The 18,433-nt window shown below is 25.8% G+C and overlaps 1 protein-coding gene across 2 annotated transcripts in view; it reads right to left on the reverse strand.

Moving 5' to 3' along the window:
* Positions 1-18,433, reverse strand: part of LOC129614742 (glutamate receptor 1) — a 102,252-nt gene that overhangs the window by 59,357 nt on the left and 24,462 nt on the right. The gene's annotated exons all lie outside the window — the stretch shown is intronic.

Raw genomic sequence — 18,433 nt, forward strand, 5'->3', positions numbered from 1 at the left:
ACACAATAATAATAAGAAAAGAGAAAAATAATTTTTATATTCAAATTTAACCTAACTTTATTAACGGTACAATGCATAAATATTATTATGTGTGTAAGTAGTTATATGTGTATGAAATATAGAAATATCCAGCTGAGAGTATAACAATAAAAATAAAAAAAAAAAATTCAACGAAAAACCTTAGAATAATGTAAAATATGGTTGGTTACATAAAACCATTTAAAAATTTTAATATTTTTATAACATTTAAGCTGAATAATATTGTAGCAACATTTTATGTAGATTAATTGTTATATGTATAAGATTTTTTAATTAATATTTTGTCAAATTATGTTAGTGACATGAATATTATATTAGCATATTTTTATTAAATATAATATTATCTATTGATATTACATGGGGTGACTATATGCAGTGAGTTAAAAGTGGACTCCGGAACTATTAAATTTTTGTATTTAATAGGTATTTAATATTCATGAAGGTTACATAATATTTTGTTACATATTATTATATATAAACAAACGATATGACATCTTTCATATTCAGGTATCTTCAACCATTTCTGCTATAGACAGTAGTTTTTTAAGACTATAGAAATTAAGAGTTGTTTAGGAGCGCAAATTTTTTGATCAAACAATTTTTTAGTAAATTTAAACCAAAATACTAAAATACAGCCACTTGCAAGAGTTCCTGCAAGCTGCATTTTCTCTTCTACATTATATTAGAATGCCCCCAGAGCACGTTTTAAACGTTCCTCTGCCATCCCGAGCAACTGACAATTACGACAAACATTCGTCGAGACAATACTCAGCTTCTTACTTAAAAGGACAACGTTACGCTGAAAAATCAACTTTAGTTATAGGATTCCCCTTATCTAGTGTCAGCTGACTGCGCGTTCATCCTTATTGCCATCCTGACTTTGGTGAATTCACTAGTCAGTATGCCATTTCAAAGCAAACTTTTCCTTCCTTTCTGTTTTTTTGATGTTGTTTTATAATCAAGCCTCATCCCTCTCTCTGAAATGAGGTGGGGCTTGCGCTCCCATCACAAATACTTTATAAAAGCCAAATAAATGGAAAAACACATAAGAGCAGAATTTTTTGTTAATAAAAAATACCATTAGTTATAGCTTCAGAAATGAGTGAATTTAGGATGGAAAAAGTAAATTTTATAAATGAGAAGAAAACTTTTTGCTCGCCAATTCTCAGGTGCCCGAAACCTGTAGGTATCCAAGTTTATTTATTTTCCTCAATTTTTCTATAATCTTTTTAAATTTTTAATTTAAATAGGCAGAAATGTTTAGTTGTTTAAATAATTATAATTCATACCCAAATTCTCTCTATATACACCCGTATATGTGTGTATATAAGTTTAATAGTATTATCAAATTACTCACCACATAAAAATGGTGTATATTCTAAATAAATAAATAGAATTTTGATAGTATTTGTTCTCATATATACCTATACTTTTTAACATAATAATTTAATAATATTATTTTATGCTAATTAAATTGTTTTAAATTAAATTTTGAATATTCAATTATAAATTATTATTATTTTTCTTCTTTCATTGTTTCGAACAGTATCTCTGCTCTTTATGAATTATTTAAGTTTTAATTTATATTAATTTTATATAATTTTGTTATATACGTATGTATGTACACATAGAATATTTATTTCATAATTAAAAATTGATACATTTAATTATATTTCAAAAATTATAATAATTTATTTTATTAATTGAAATAAGAAACTACCAATTTAGAAAATTTTGTCACAAATTTTATTTGCATACACACATATAATATTTATGTATATATATACAGGGTGTATCAATAATAAGTTAGAATACATATACTATCTACCAGGATAGTCTAAAAAGAGTAAAATTTTCGTTCGGGACATAGTGTTAAATCGGACCCATTTCGGAGCTACAAAGATTTTAGGAAAATTTGACGAAATTATAACACATTTAAGTTGTTTTTGCTCATTTAGTATTTCGGACATACTAGCGTTCGAACTTTTCGGAAACTCCAATTTCCCTAATTTTTTCAAAAATTTTACTTATTTTCGAGTAAAATGGTGTATGGCTCCTAACTTGTTGTTAAATCACCTTGTATATAATGTTATTGTGAGTGTAATAAGAAAATTAATTCGAAATTTTTAAAAATTATGCAAAATAAAATAGAATTTTGATGCATTTAGTAGAATATTTTTTAATGAATTAATCAATTCAGAAGTCAAGTTTATCAAAAGGAATTTAAAGTATATCTAAAAATGTTTTTGTTGGTGAGTAGGAATTTTTTTTTTTATTCAGAATTAGAAATTCAATTCCAAGTTATTTCAATTGCAAATGGTCCCCTACTTCACATTTTATTTTATTTATTTTTTATATTTTTAATCTTCAAAATAAGTTAGAGCGGAAAGAGCATTTTTCATTTTGCTTATTTGTTTTTTGGTTTTGCTTTTTTTCTTTATTTTTGTGTTTTGCTTGTCATTTTCAAGGACCTTTATTAATAAATTTTTTGTTATCTCTCGTCGTCTTCTTCATAAAAATTGTATGTATACAAACTTTTTTAATGCAGTGGCTTTTAATCTTTATTTTTTTTTTTATAATGTAAATGATGATATTTAAATTTTTAATTTCTAAGTCTGAAGTTGTCTGAAAAATTTTAAGTAAATATATAGAGAGCGTTTAATTCTTATACGGGACATAGAGAGATAGGAGATATAGATAAGATTTGCTTTTTTTTTAAATTATTTTTTATTGTTAGTTTTTTGATATAAAATTCCGCACCAGATTTAGACGTATAGATTAAAGATTAGAGGCTGTAATTATATCTAGGGGTTCAAAGTTGTATTTCTAGGTTAAATGAAATGCAATGTCTTTATAGGCATTGAAATACTGATAATATGCGGTAAAAGAACCTTCTTTAGAAGGTAAAACTATTGATACATAATGGAAGTAATGTGACAAATAGTTTTTTTTTATTTTTAAATCCAATTGACATAGTTTTTGTTATTATATACGACATTTACGACATTTACGACATTTGCTTACGACAGTTTTTATTTATGTAAATCTATTAACCAACAAAAAACCATCAGTATAAACGAACTAACCCCTACAACAAACAACCGCCGACAGAATACCAAACCTCTGAACGATCTTATATAAATTACAATGTTCTGTTAAAAAATCAACTGTTGTACTGGGATTCTTCCTATCTAGTGCCAACAGACTTCACATCATGATTTACTTTTTAAAATTTAAATTCATTAGTAACAATTATGGCAATGCAATTGTTATTCACAATACTTTTACTGTCATGCAACTTGGAAGATTGGGTATGTAATATTAGTAGTGATTGGGTATCATTCAAGTTTTCATAATTTAAGAATTTAACATTGAAAATATTTGGTATTTTTTGTTGGAACATACGAATAAATCGGATAATAAAGAAGAAATTTGAAAAATCGATAGCCATTTTTGTAATAATATAACAAATAGTAATTTTGGCGTGAATTAAATTAATATAGCCTATTATTACGTCACACACATGCTCATTTAAAGTAATTTCATATATTTAAAGCAATTTAATAAAATTTTTTTATACTCGTACATACATATATATTTGTTTCCATTCAATTAACATCCGCGTTTCTATTATATATTTAAAGAACATTGAAAATTTTTGTCTGAAGTGTTAAATAATGTATGTTAATTTAAGTTCAGGATCGCTGTGTTTCTTGGATATGTAACCGTATATAACAAACTCCTTCTCCCCCTACCGAATATATTGTGTATTAAATGTAATAAGATAAATTATAATATCTCATCAAATTACATGTAAAACAATAAAGAAAAGAAAAAAAAATGAAAGGGAAAACAAAAATATACCGGGAAATAAAGTACAAAAAACAAAACATAGAAAAAGAAGAAAACAAAAAATATTACATATTCCTTTTGTTTTCCCGTTTGCCTTTTCCGATGAAAATGGATATGTCCTTAAATATTCTAATATCACACACATAGCTTTAGCAATTCAATATACAATTTAAAATTTTTCTTTTTTGTTAATAACGCTGTTGAGTGCTATTTACTTTCATTTTAATCTTTTTTTTTTCTCCCCTTATACGTTTAAGTGTTTTTCATATTATAAACATACGTACATAAGTATATGTACACAAAATTTGTTTACGACAAACATATACTCACAATTGTGAACAAATATTATGTAGAAAAGGTACACACGAATTCATTCGTTTTAAACAATGAACATTTAGAGTACAGGTGTGTGTGTGTGTTTGTACGGTAGTATAAAAAAAATGTGTTAAAAGCATCTTGAGAGTATAATTGCTTCTAAACGATAATATGATAAAAAAAGGAGAAAATCAAAAAATAAATAGAGAAATTTTTTAAAAACAGAAAACCTGAATGAGAAAATGAAAGAGTGGGGGGAAGGTGGGAGAAACAGAAAGTATTTTATTGTTATTTTGTTTTGTGTAATGTTTTTCTCATCTCATTTCTCAATTTTTCTGTTCCAAATTTTTTTTTTTTTTTTTTTGTTTTCTTTTTGCTTAATATGATTATTAAATCCCTTAAGTGTCACATTTTAACGCCTTTAATCTCAAAAGTGCGGTATCTGAAAAATGTTACACAGTACAAATTACGCACATACATACATACATACCCATTATACATACTAACATTCGGTTATAAATGACACATTGGAATTGTATTCCTAATATTATTTCAAATGTAGTTCGTACAAGCCCACAACCAAACATACACGAAATATAAGACAATGAAATAGTTATATCGCATAAAACAAATTGTTTAGCTTAAAGAATTTCAATTTTAAAGAAGAGAATAAAACAAAAACAAAAACAAAAATTCGCATTTTCTAACTAAAAATTTTTAACTGTACACAAAACAATAAATGCCATCATCCACCGTGTTACTCATCAGAAAAAAACTATTGCCATTATTCTTTAGAATTATGATGGCGAATTTTGCGAATATATATTCGAATATATGTTCGTGTGTACAGTTAAATGTTTACAGAGTGTACATAATAAAAATCTTTTACATTGTAAAGAAACCATTTTTTTCTGTTGCGTTCTTTTTGTTTTGTTTCTATCCGCCATTGTTTTAATAATAAAGGTATGTGTGTTTATATACAAAATATACGCCTTTGTATAGATGGATGTATATATGTATGCATATACGAAAAAAATTTATATTATTTTTTTGACGTTTCTGGTTTACTTTTCTATTTTTGATGTTTTTCTCCTATACAAAACAAAAAAACCAAACCAAAAATCGCAGAAGAAAAGTAATAATAAATAAAAAAAAAAAAGTAAAAGAAAAATCCCATGAAAATCGAAAAATTTCCATGTTTCCCCAAAAGCAAAAAAATATACACATACTTATATATATATATGTGCATATATACAAAATTTCAGTGTTGTTATCATACTTTTATAGGATAGACTTTATGTACATAGAAACTTATCTCGCCATTTAATGTTGAAACACGTAAAAAGCTTTTTGACTTTGGGTTGTCCTCGTGAATTGTGAATTTTTTTTTGTGATATTGATCGTAAATTTGCATACATTCATTTAGATGTTGTGCAAAATGTGAAATGAGATTGAGGAAAATTTTATGTGTGTCATACTATAGTATAAATATTATATAGAGAAAGTAAGTAAGTATAAGTAGGTATTATAGTGGCTCTTAGAATTGAAAAATATACAAAAAATAACAGAAAAGTATAATAAAATATGTAAAACGGTAACAACCAAAATTTATATAACAAAAACGAGAAAAAAAGGATAGATAAATAAGGTAAAAATGATATGAGAAAATTATGTGAAAATGTTAGCTGTACGGTACATTTTGTCTATGTATGTATAGAAAAATATACAAGGTAAGTTGTTAAAATTAATATGTAAGTAATTTAAGTATGTATAAATATATTTATTTTGTTACATAGAAGTGAAATAAAGTGAACGGATGAATGTGTTTATTTTTTTTTTGAAAACATTATTTTAACAATGCTAGTGGAATGTTGTCCTTATATTTTGCTTTATACAAGTTTGACAATGTCAATATGTTTTGTTTTCTATGCAGATAATTAGATAATTTTTGTTATTTAACTTTATATAGTTATGGTGCTGAAACAAAATGGTGTATTTACTCTTTGATTTGAAAATATAAAAATTGTGTTGTTTAGTAAGTCAGAATGAACCCACTGTAAGTCAGAATGAACCCACTTTAAGTCACTGTAAGTATTGATGTCGTTATTATTCACTGGGGTGAGGGGTTTCACATTTAGTGATGTAGTATTTTCCATTTAGTGTTTCAACGCTAGGAAAAGTGAATAGTGGATGGCAAAAAGTATAAGAAATTTAAGTAAATAAAACTAATGACATATGACAGTTTATATACAGCGACATCTGTATTTCACATAAAATAATGAAATGATACGTATGATACACAGTCGATGTTGAATAATCATTCGATTTGTCTCTTAGCGATTATATACATATGCGGACATGTAGACCAAATTAAACTAGGAAAGGAAGGTGAAAGAGTCGGTCTCAAGATTACAATCAATAAAACTAAATGCCTGAAATTGAACACAATGAATAATACACCCCTCTAACTCGGCAACAGTTAAATTGAGGATGTGCCTTAAACATACTACTTCGCATCGTGGCAAGTGATGGAGGAACAAAACAAAACATAGACCAAAGGTGGTTTAAAGTAGGGACGGCCTTTGACAGTAAGACCAGAATATTCAATGCCGGTGTAAAATCTGTACTACGGTACGGATGTGAAACTTGACTGGCGGATACAGCGTGTATCAATTATCAATAAGGCAAATGCATATATCAACAGATACCTAAGAATAATATGTGGAATATTTTGGCCAAGAATAATAATAAACAATAAACTATCGGCAATTACGGACAACAAGCCTTTAAAACTGGCAATATATGAGAAGAAAGGAAGCAAGGGTAGCTTCCGAAAGAAAGCTTCCTTCCTTTCAGGAATATACGTTACGGAGGCCGAATAATACGATAGATTGGCAGGTATTAGATCAAAATTCACGGTGAAAAAGAATGGTGGGTAAATTCCGTACGTTCAACGCGTGGCAAAGATACAAACTTAAGGAGTCCGAATTAAATGGAAAATGTTGGTCAGAAATAAAGTGCCTAGATCGAAACAGATTGCGATTCAAATTATTGCAGCCTTTTGTTGACACATAAAAAACTTTATCTTAACAAATTACAGTACGAAATTGAGTCACTCTGTTCACATTACAGTAAGAAATTGAATCACTCTGTTCACATAAACTTAACATGAGTTGTAATTTATCAAATTACATTTGCCATACACGTCCACACTTGCACATATGAATATATGACTCATATATCGCACAAGTATCGGTATGTAGAATGTTTTTCGTATTTTTTATATTTATATGAAATTGAAATGAATGTGGTTATTAAACTCAACTTAAAGAAAAAAAACAGAAACGTAAAAAAAAGAGCAGAAAAAATTTTTTTAAATTAGAAAATGACAACGCAAGGACTTGAAACCTTTCTAAATAATTTAAAAAAAAATAAATTTTTTTTATTTTTTATTGACGTTTTGGGTCAATTTGATAATAAAATTTTTATCAAATGTAAACCACTTGTCTATTTAAAAGCTAAAAAAAATACTGAAATAAATGATACTTTTAATGAAAGTGATATGACAAACCATTTCATATAAAAATTTACGTTTGGGCAAAACTGTTTGTGCTCTTATAAAAATACCTACTCGTATATGATATTAAACTGGATCTGTACATCATTCGTAAACATAACGCACATACTTGTATAAACTAACGATATGTGAAGGAGCATCATATGGTTATCTCTAAAATATTAAAGTGAAAAATTAAATTTATCTAATAAAAATAAATAAAAATAAAATGAACAAATTTGGGTTATTCATTTTCTGTTCGAATTAAATTTTTTATGTAATTTAGAAATTTTAAAGAGCTTTCCTTTAGATTAAATTAAAAATAATATATTTAATTGGTAAATATGAAACAGTTTCAAAGTTAATTAGGAAAAATATTTTCTTTTGAAAAATTTAAATTAAATTTTTTTTTGCATGTTACCGGATCGGAAATTAATTTTAAAAGAAATGTTATCATAGTGATGGCAATGCAATGAATTAAAAAGTATAATCTGGAGAGTCTTAGATAAATTAATTAAGCTAAGGAGGCACTACAAGTGAGTTTTTTTTTTTTTTTTTTCCTTATTCACTCCTAGAAGGAGCATAGGGCTAGTGCATGATTTCTCATGCACTAGTTTCATAGCGTCATAGAGTTTAACTAGGTAGGTGACTAACCTGCCGTAGTTTTATTTATATTAATTATTTGAGGTTATTAATATTTACTGTTTATTTTTTCTTAGTTTTTTTTTTTTTTTTAATATGGAATATTACGAATATTTGAAAATTACTACTCGTACAAATGAGTAATCTCATGAAATTGTAGGCTAACTACATAACTACTATACTATTAATTGAAGTGAGTAACTTGATAGATTATGATCGACTCTATGGACGTCATTTGGAGGGATATTTTATTTGATGGTAAGATATTTGAATTTTTACGAGAGTAATTTTTTTTTTTTGAATTTTTTTTTGTAGATATTGTTTAATGCCTTCTAATGTTACAAAAATCCTGCCTACATCAAAAAGGGGGAGGCATTTAACAGTTTGTAGTTCGCAGTGGCAATTCCTCTTGTTAGCGAAGGATTACTAATATAGGAAACTGGAAGTCAAAATCTAAAAAAAAAGCACACTCTATAAAATAAAGCAATTAAAAATTTGTAGCAATTAGACGTGATAAGAATAAAATAAAGCCTTTACGCCAATTATAACATCCGAACAGTAGGAAAACAATTAAAAATATTTCAAATAGAACATTATATTTACAAAATTACTAACGGAGTACTTATATATATGTATATGTATCTATACACAAAATTAACAAAATGTTCGCTGAGGCCAATAATATTGGACTGGATATTAATGAGAACAAAACCAAATATTTTATTAAAACCAGAAACCCAAGAGTTACTCATAATATTAATATCTGAAGGTACTCTTTTGAAAATGTGACTCAGTTCAAGTATCTTGGTTTTGTTTTCTCAAATTCAGGGCGTATTTTACACATACGAAGCTCTTAAAATCGAAACCTTTAACTAGGTCTACAAAACTAAAAACTTTAATATTGGCTGACTGTAGGATGCTCGCAATTTTTGGAAGAAAAATTTTAAGAAAATTTTATGGACCAATAAGAATTGATGCCAACGCGTATTGAGCAAGATATAATCATGAGCTGGAGGCATGTATTACATTCTATGTTGTAATAGAACCATTGTTTGTTTCATAAGGCGAATAAGTTGGTTGGGCCACATTATTATTGTATGTCAAACGTGATTGTATTGAAAAGAATCTTCTTGAATCGCGAGCAAGGCGTAACGGCGAGAAAATGGCTGCAAATGGTTGAAGCTGATTTAACTGTGATGGGTGTTAAAAATTGTAGTAAGTTGGCTCAGGATTGCAGAGAATGGAAGTGATTAGGCGAGGAAGCTTTGGCTCACAGAGGGGTATAATGCTAAGCAACAGCAACAACAACAAAATTAACACAAGGAAGAATGTTGCACCTAACATAGAATGAGAAACGCAAATTGCTATAGAAATTTAGAACCGGGTGCTTATATTGTATTTCATAACAACATCATAATAAAAAACACATAGAAAGTTCAGATTAACTGTTTATTTTTGCACTAAAAAATTTTTTTATTGAAGCGTTAATTTTTTAAGTAAATCACATTCTTCGTAGGCGAAATTTGTCTTGTCATGTACATGAACTCATAACTAAAACTTCAGACCCCATAATAAAATTTGATTTATTTTCATTGAATTTTGTTATATTTTTATATTATTCCAAATAAATTTCATTCTATTAAATATAAAATCTAATTAAATATGATTATTAATAATTTATTTGAAGCAAAAATTGTATTGTCTTGTGTTTTAAAAGACAATTTCTCACTTTTATATAACATGTGTGTGAATGTGAATTAATTAGTCTGTTATACTTGAATTAAATATAAAAATAAAATGACATGTCAAATATGTTATAATTAATTTCTTAATTCAACTGAAACTTTGAGTGTGTGTGTATGATTTTGAGTGTTGTCGCAAAACCTACACGTTGTTATAATTACCGTCAAAAAGAATAACTTTTCATAACGTGTGCGTATTTGATATAATCAATTTTCTTTAAGTTAAGTTAACGCCTTCTTTTCCGAAAATAGGAATTATTAATTGAAAATAGAATCGTATGAAAGAAAATCGAATTTAGTACATTTCGAATAAAGAAAATTTAAAGGAAATGTGCTTATAAGTGAAATGTTCGTTCGTGTGTCTGTTGACAAATGTCTTTTTTTTAAAAAGCTGAAATTAAAAAACAAAGCCAACAAAACAATAACAAGATGGCAGTTAAAATTAACTGTTACTTTCAAACAATTTAGTTTTTTATCTTAGACATAGTTCTTCTCTTTGAATGGTAATTTAAAAAGTTAAAGATTTCAATATTTTATAGCAATGTTATCAAATGGTATGTTTGGTCAGAGCAAAATATTTCGTCACATTGCTACCTTTTCAAGCTATCATTTGTGATTATTAACAAAATTTTTATTCATCATTCATTATTTTTCAGCGAACTTTACAAAATTTTCATAAATGCAAAAAAACTAACGGTAAATGTTGTTAATATTGTAATTTTAATTGTACTATGCACAAATAAAAAATAATGTCTTTTTTGAAAATTTCTTATGGAAATAAACATTAGAAGTCTCTAATGATAGCCAAGGTTCTTTTATTTTTCTCCACGAATTGGAATCGAATCAGTCTCAAGGTATGAAGTTATTATCAAAAAATTGTTCATCATATTGCTACAATAATTATCATGAATTCTTGGTTATACATTTTTTTTTACGCGCGATACCTGTTTTTATAGAATTCGATAACGGTAAATGTTTGATCACAAAAAAATATGACAGGTAATCGTAAGATATTTAATTAGTTATTGAATTTGACTTTTAATTATATTAAAATTTCTTCTAATATTAATTCTCACCCTAAAAGTATGCAATAAAAATTAATAAAATAGTTTTTGTATGCTAATAAAATGAGTTTTTATTTCCCATAATAAATTGTTCAAGGGAAATATGCTACTTTACAAACCATTTTTATTTAATCTAAATTTTCAATAATTTTCGGTATAAATTGTAAGAAAACAAACACATTAAAAAGAATTTTATGTAATTTTAGATAACTAAATTTCGTAATATTCTAGTATATGAAAATAATTATGGAAAATTTTACACAAATTACTTTATTTTTTTTTTCAATTAAAATAAAATACCTTGAAGCCATAATATTGATTACAATAGAATAAATATTAAAAATATTAAAAATATATTTTTAATTTTAAGGATATTTTAATTCTTTTTTCTCATTATGGTTATTATTAGAATAAATCTTTATATTTGTACAATATTTTTTGTTTACATAGGTTTCAAATATATTAAATTAAAAAATTCATAAAAACAAAAATATTTTTTTAATATTTATAAATATAATATTAAAAAACTATCAATCTGGAAAACTTTTGCAAAAATAATATTATGAATTTCTCATTATAAAATGTATTCAAAAAAAAAAAAGAAAAAAATTAATTAAAAAAAATTAATAAATCATAATCTTATTTGCACACTCACATATACAAACGAGTCTATATTAAATGTAAATATGTATGTATGTATGTAAAAAATATTAATTGAATACAAATTAAAATATTGAGATTTTATTTATATATAGAAATTTTTGTGTGTTTTTTTTTGTTTTGTTTTCCCCCGTAATTGAAAAATCTCATTTATAATATTTTCAATTGAAATATACAAAAAAAAAAAAAATGAAGAAAAAAAATCAATTAAATTTTTAATAATTAAAATCACAAAAAAAAAACTAAAGAAAACGAATAGAATAAAAACAGAAAACAGAAAACGAAACGAAATGAGAAAAAATCAACTCAGAAAGGACAAAGGATAATAAAAACGATATCCAATTGGCAAAATATTTTTTGAAAACAAAAGGAGAATTAAATCCAACTTTAAGGTCAAATACTAAATTATTCGTTTTTTTATATTTTCCGAATATTATAGAAGAGATTTAAACGATAAAAAAAAAAATTTCATTTCTTGATTTGTCAAAAGAACGGAAGAAAAGAAGAAAAACAAAAAAAAACTGGAGCATACCATCAACTTTTCATATTTTTGTTGTTTTTTTGCTTTAATTTTTCTGTTTCTCAATTTTTTTTTCATTTTAATTTTAATTTTTTTTTGGCTTGCAAATTTTCTAGATACTCATGGTTTTTTTTTCCTCTCTGTGACAAAAAATGAATATTATATTTTTTAAAAGATTATAAAACGGGGGTACTAGAATTTTTTCTCTCCCTAAATATTATTAGAGCAAAAAGACACAAAAAAAAAAAATAAATTGTACTTCGTTACAAAAAAAAAAATTCTTTTAGTACAATTTTTGAGAAATGAGATGGCAGATAAAGTTTTTTCTTGTTTATTACAAAATAATTAAAAATATTGTAAAAATTAGTTTTTTATTTTACATACTGAAATAAAATTTTGTACTCTAACAATTCAACGGAATTACATACGACAACTCTGTGTCAGTTTTGACAAGATCAGACAGAATTTTTTGACAGAATGAAAATAAAATTTTATTAATTATTCTTTCTTAATTACTAGGGAAGAATAATTAATAAAATTAATTATCCTTCTGAGGTACTAAGAAATTAGCTTTTGCATAGGGTTGTGTAAATTGTGCTAAAATTAAAGTAAAAGGTGCTGAAAAGCTGCTACAAAATATATTTATCATATTCTTTCAGTAATTTTTTTAGAGCATATAGGCGATAGACTGGAGCAAAACTATCCTAAGTTACAATTTGCAAATTTCAATTTGTCCTCAAATTCTCGGAAAACAATTTTAAACGATGAGAATGATTTGTATTAGTTGAAGTAGCAATCCTATATCCAATTAAATAAAATATAAAATGAATATAAATTTATTAAGTGTGAATGATTTTTAAGCCGAACTACTTATAATGCATCAACGACGTACAGACGCTCTCGCATTTAGCGTGCATTTTTCTTTTTTTAAAAAAATTTACTTAGGATAGTTCTGCTTATTACTTTCCATGACTACCGCAATAAAGTAAATAAATTGCTTTACTGGATGGAAATCTATCGTCTGCGAAAAAAGTAGCTGGTATAGCCAAGAATTTTATACTAGTATTTGAAGTGCGTATTTTACATATGTACACTTTAAGCTAGTGCTAGAGCGGTTGAGAAATATTTTTAAATGAAGCCTTCCTTTGTATGAAAAATTGGAAGTAAAATCTACCATAAAAATTTGAATACTAAAAATTTTTCATGTTATAAAAATATTAAACAATATTATTGAACCTGGTGACGTTTTTTATACTGTTAGGAGTGCTATACACAGGAAGTCCACTTTCTGATAATATAAACATGTGGTGGCAGTTTAGTAGCCTACCCTACCGCCATATTATACACATTTGTACTATTGTATTTCATTCTAAAAACAAATACAATCACCGCTTAATTTTAATTTTATTAAAGAAAAATTGCATATATTCAGGCGAAAATTTAACATTCTTTTTAAATGAAGGTTAAACAACAAAAGATTATGAAGAATAAAAATTTTTTATTTTCTTATTTTTTGAACTTTTTTTATTATTTTTAAAACTCATTATATATTTCCTCTTTATTCATACATACGTAAATACAATAAATTTTTGGTTAAATTACAGCACTGGAAGCAACAATCACAATTTATTGTTAAAAGCAACAATTATTTTTCTGTAATGAGCGTAAACTGGAATTCAAAGTCGTTTTGCTTTTCTTTTTTATTTCATTTTTCATTGTTTTGCTTTTCAAATTTTCATTTTTCCTTTCGTTTGTATTTTTTTTGTGTTATTAATTTTTTTTTTTTTTTTTAGAAACGGAAGCTGATAAGAAAAAGGAGGAAAAGAATTTTTAATCTCAAAAATTAATTAATTTTTATTGATTCTTTTTCGATTTTTTTTTGTGTGTTGTTTTGTTCAAAAAAAAAAAATTGTTCATGAATTTATTTTTTGTATATTTAAATTTCTTTTTTATATAGAAACGTGTAATGTACGCGAGGCCGGGAGTTGGAGGGCATGTGAACTATATTCAACAAAATAAAATAATGGGAAGTAGAAAATTTGAAAATTAATACAAAAACATTACAAAAATACACTACAATTTATTAAGTTGGTTTATAATTTTTTAAAACGATGATTTCTGATCCTTTCCAATAATATTTTTTATTTTTTAAAAAAAAAATTACATGATGTAATAGGATTGGTTTTCATAGTTCAGTTCGTACGTCATAAAAAATCGTTTTAATTAAGAAATTTGAATTTTATTTACATAATTTTTGATTATAAATCTTTTCTGAGTGTATTTTTAATTTTTCATTATTTTTGTTTTTGTGTGCTCAACATTAATATTTATAAAGTCGACCACACCAATGCATAAACAGTTTGAATTCATTTTGGAATGAATTATTAAAATACATGGAAACAAACTAAAAAAAAAATTGTTATAAATAGTATTTGTTTTACTTGTGTATTGTGCACGTGTGTGTGTGTGGTTATGTGTGTAGGATTTTTTTGATATTGTATAATAAATTTTCAAGGCTTTTTTTATATGAATTGGAAGAGATTATAAAAAAAATTTGTTTTTTTTTTATTTTAAATTTTATATAGAGATTATTAAACTATAAGACTCTAAAAAGTATTAAAGTAAAATGTAAAAATTTTAATTTAAGTTATGGCTTTTAACACTTCAAAGAGTTTTTATTTGAATATTTTTAAATATTTAAGGCAAAACGAGGAGGATTAAATATTATGCTATTGTTTGTGTACAAAATGCTTTAAAAGTTGGTGTAGATTATTAATTTTGTACAATCTTTAAAAAAATTTTTTTTTTTGACTTTGAAATTTTCGGATAAACAAGAAAAAAATATTGGGAACCATAAAAATGATATGTGGTTTTTTGTAATAATTTTTGTTAGAAGGATTTTCAATTTAATCAAGAGTAGTTCAAATGTGAAGGGCAAACATTGGTCTTAAGTTAATAAAAATATTAAATATAAGATAAAAATTTCAAGTTCATCATAATAAAAATTTATTTGGTTCTGGAAACAAAAAGTGTATTCAAACGAATTGAAAATTTTTAAAGAGTCTGGGACAAGTCCGGGATTTACATGTAAAATCAATATTAATAATTAATTCTCTTCATTACTCTTATAAACCAATATAAGAAATTAATGTTTATTTTTTCATATAATTTTCTAATTTTTCATGGCATAACACCTTAAGAAGGTTAAGGTGTTGATTGCAATTAACTGACTTGGAAGAAATAAAATAAAAATTTTTTTGAGTGTAAGCTCAATATGATTTGGAATTTTGTGACAAGTTACAAAGCGAAAATGGATTATTAACTGACTGCGGAGTATGTATTGACATAGTTGGAAGTCAATATTATTATACCGTACAATACCGTACATAAAAAATAAGTTGAGAAACAAGGATTTCAACATAAGAAGAACTAGTAATGAGTTCGAAAGTTCATTATAGAGAGGGATCCAACATGGATGTTAGTTTGACTGTATAAGTTTTTTTCGGTGCAATTTAACATATTGTATGAGTATGTAAGGGTTAATAAAAAAAAACATAATTTCGCCATTTTAAAATTAAATTATATTCGTGCTACTCAGTAAATATCATAAATATTTTAAGTTTAATTATACAGAATTATAAAAATCAACTCTTGATGAAATTTAATACTTGCTATCGAAATTTTGTTTTATTAATAATCTTTCCGTATACTAGTAATTCGATCTATCAATTTCAATTTACTTTATGCGTACATTTTATATGTAAAAAAATTGCCTCTAATTAACAACTTTTTTTTTTCATTTTTTTTTTAAATTTCAATCAAAAAAGGATTATGAGTATAGTTTTATCACTTAATTAAAAATTGAATGATGAAAATTTTAATTAAAATATAATAATAAGGTTATATTTTAATTTGGATTTTATAAATTTAATACATTTTATAGTACCTGCCTACCTACATATATGTATATGGCAAAAAAAAGTGCAGAATTAATTAGGTCATTGCGTATTAATAAATAAAAAAGATAAATTCGAAAAAATTATAAATCAAATGATAAATCGGATGATAAAAGCCCATACACACACATATTTTGTTTTAGTTTTAATTTCTAAAATTGATGGTTGTGGATTTTGTGATAATAAGGTAGGAAAATGAAAAAAATTTTCAGCTCGTAAATTTTTTTATATTTTATAAAAATTATTACGAAAATTTTGTGTTCTAAGTTTTTTATAATTTGTTTGTGTACTGAACCTATAATTGTAATAGAAAAATAATAGTTTTCTTAAGAAGTACAGCCGATTCATACAACGATACAGCTGTATTTCATACAACGGTTTGGTGCGGCGGCGGTTGTGTGCTAGAAAATAATGTTAGAACACGATCAAATCAAGTCTCAATTAAAATTTCTCATTTATTCCATGAAAATTTCAACATTCTCCCAATAACATCTATAAAATATAAAGCTTCAAAAGTATGCCATTTTTTGAAAACTTCATTCGTAAGAAAGCCATTCACATCCATTGGTGCAATGGTTATGGCACCGGCCCTTTAACCGAAGGGTCTCGGGTTCAAACCCCGGTCAGGTTACTATAAAAATTATATTCAATATTATATAACTTAATATGCAATACTAATAAATATTATACAAGTAATTTTCAAATATTCATAATATTCGATAATATTCGATACTAAAGACTAAGAAAAATAAACAGTAAAGATTATAAACTGAAATATTTAATATAAATAAAAAACTACGGTAGGCTAGTCACCTACCTAGCTAACTCTCTATGACTATAGAAACTAAGGCAGATAGATATTATGCACTAGCCCTATACTCCTCCTAGGAGTGAAGACGGAAACAAAAAAAAAAAAAAGAAAGCAATTAAGCGAATACCCGTAATTTTCCAATATAAGAATTGAAACTTGGGCAGAATATTTTTGCGATTTATATATAATAATGCAGCTATAGACACCGCCAATGTAAGCAACCATAGGACATATTATGGTGTTACGACGTTGTTGTCTTGTTCACAATTCCTATATAGTGAAAACTAATGCGATAGGCATTCGGTAAGAGGATAGTTTTAGTCTAATACTGTTTAACATTATTATGGACGAGATTATTAACACTGTAAATGAGGGGGACGTGGTTATAGAATTGGTGATATCGAACTGAATTTGATTTGCTATGTCGACGACGCAGTACTGATAACAGACATCAAAGATAATCTACAAGATAAGAAAAAATTGAGATCGGTTTGTAAGAAATTAAATCCAATGACTGTTTGAAATTTTAAAATTAAAAAAGTTTTTTAATGAAGTTAAACATACAAGGATTAGTTTGATTGGCTATACTATTCAGATAAAAAGATATTTTGGATATAAAATCTTGGATTAATAGCATAGAAAATATACTGTTGTACAGGATATATATGGAAAGAATTAGGTGAAGGGTCATATTCTTGGCAAGACGGACGAAAATATCATAAGGTCATATTTTTCGCATGAGAACCAGGGCAGACCAAAAAGTGGGTGGTTGGACATGGTATCGGCTGATTAGAGAAGTATGGAACTAATTACACCATTTTGGCGCAAGATCGAAATGAAGAGAATCGGTGCAAAAACTTTGGGCCACAGGCAATTGTTATGCTTAGAAAGAAGAAAGGCAACGTATATATAGCGCAAGAAATATATATAAGAGCACATAATGGGACTTTTTTACAAAAAATATCTCAAAATTGCAATATTTATTCAGTATAGTTCTAAAAATTTACTCAAAAATTTATTTTCTAATTAATACTTGACAATGTTATACATATAGGAATTTCGAAATAATTACAGAGTAAAATTCAAAAGTTTGGAATATAAACAAAAATATTTTTAATTACAAGCATTTAAAATTATTGTTTACAATCATACAAAGTACAATCTGTATATTTAAATTTTTGTAAAACTAGTTATTAAAAATTTAAATTGCAAATTTACAATATTTCATATATATGTGGAAAATTTTTGAATTGCAATTGAATACCAAATTAATCAA

This window comes from Condylostylus longicornis, unplaced genomic scaffold (genome assembly GCF_029603195.1).
Source record: "Condylostylus longicornis isolate FDR11 unplaced genomic scaffold, ASM2960319v2 ptg000119l, whole genome shotgun sequence".
NCBI lineage: Eukaryota > Metazoa > Arthropoda > Insecta > Diptera > Dolichopodidae > Condylostylus > Condylostylus longicornis.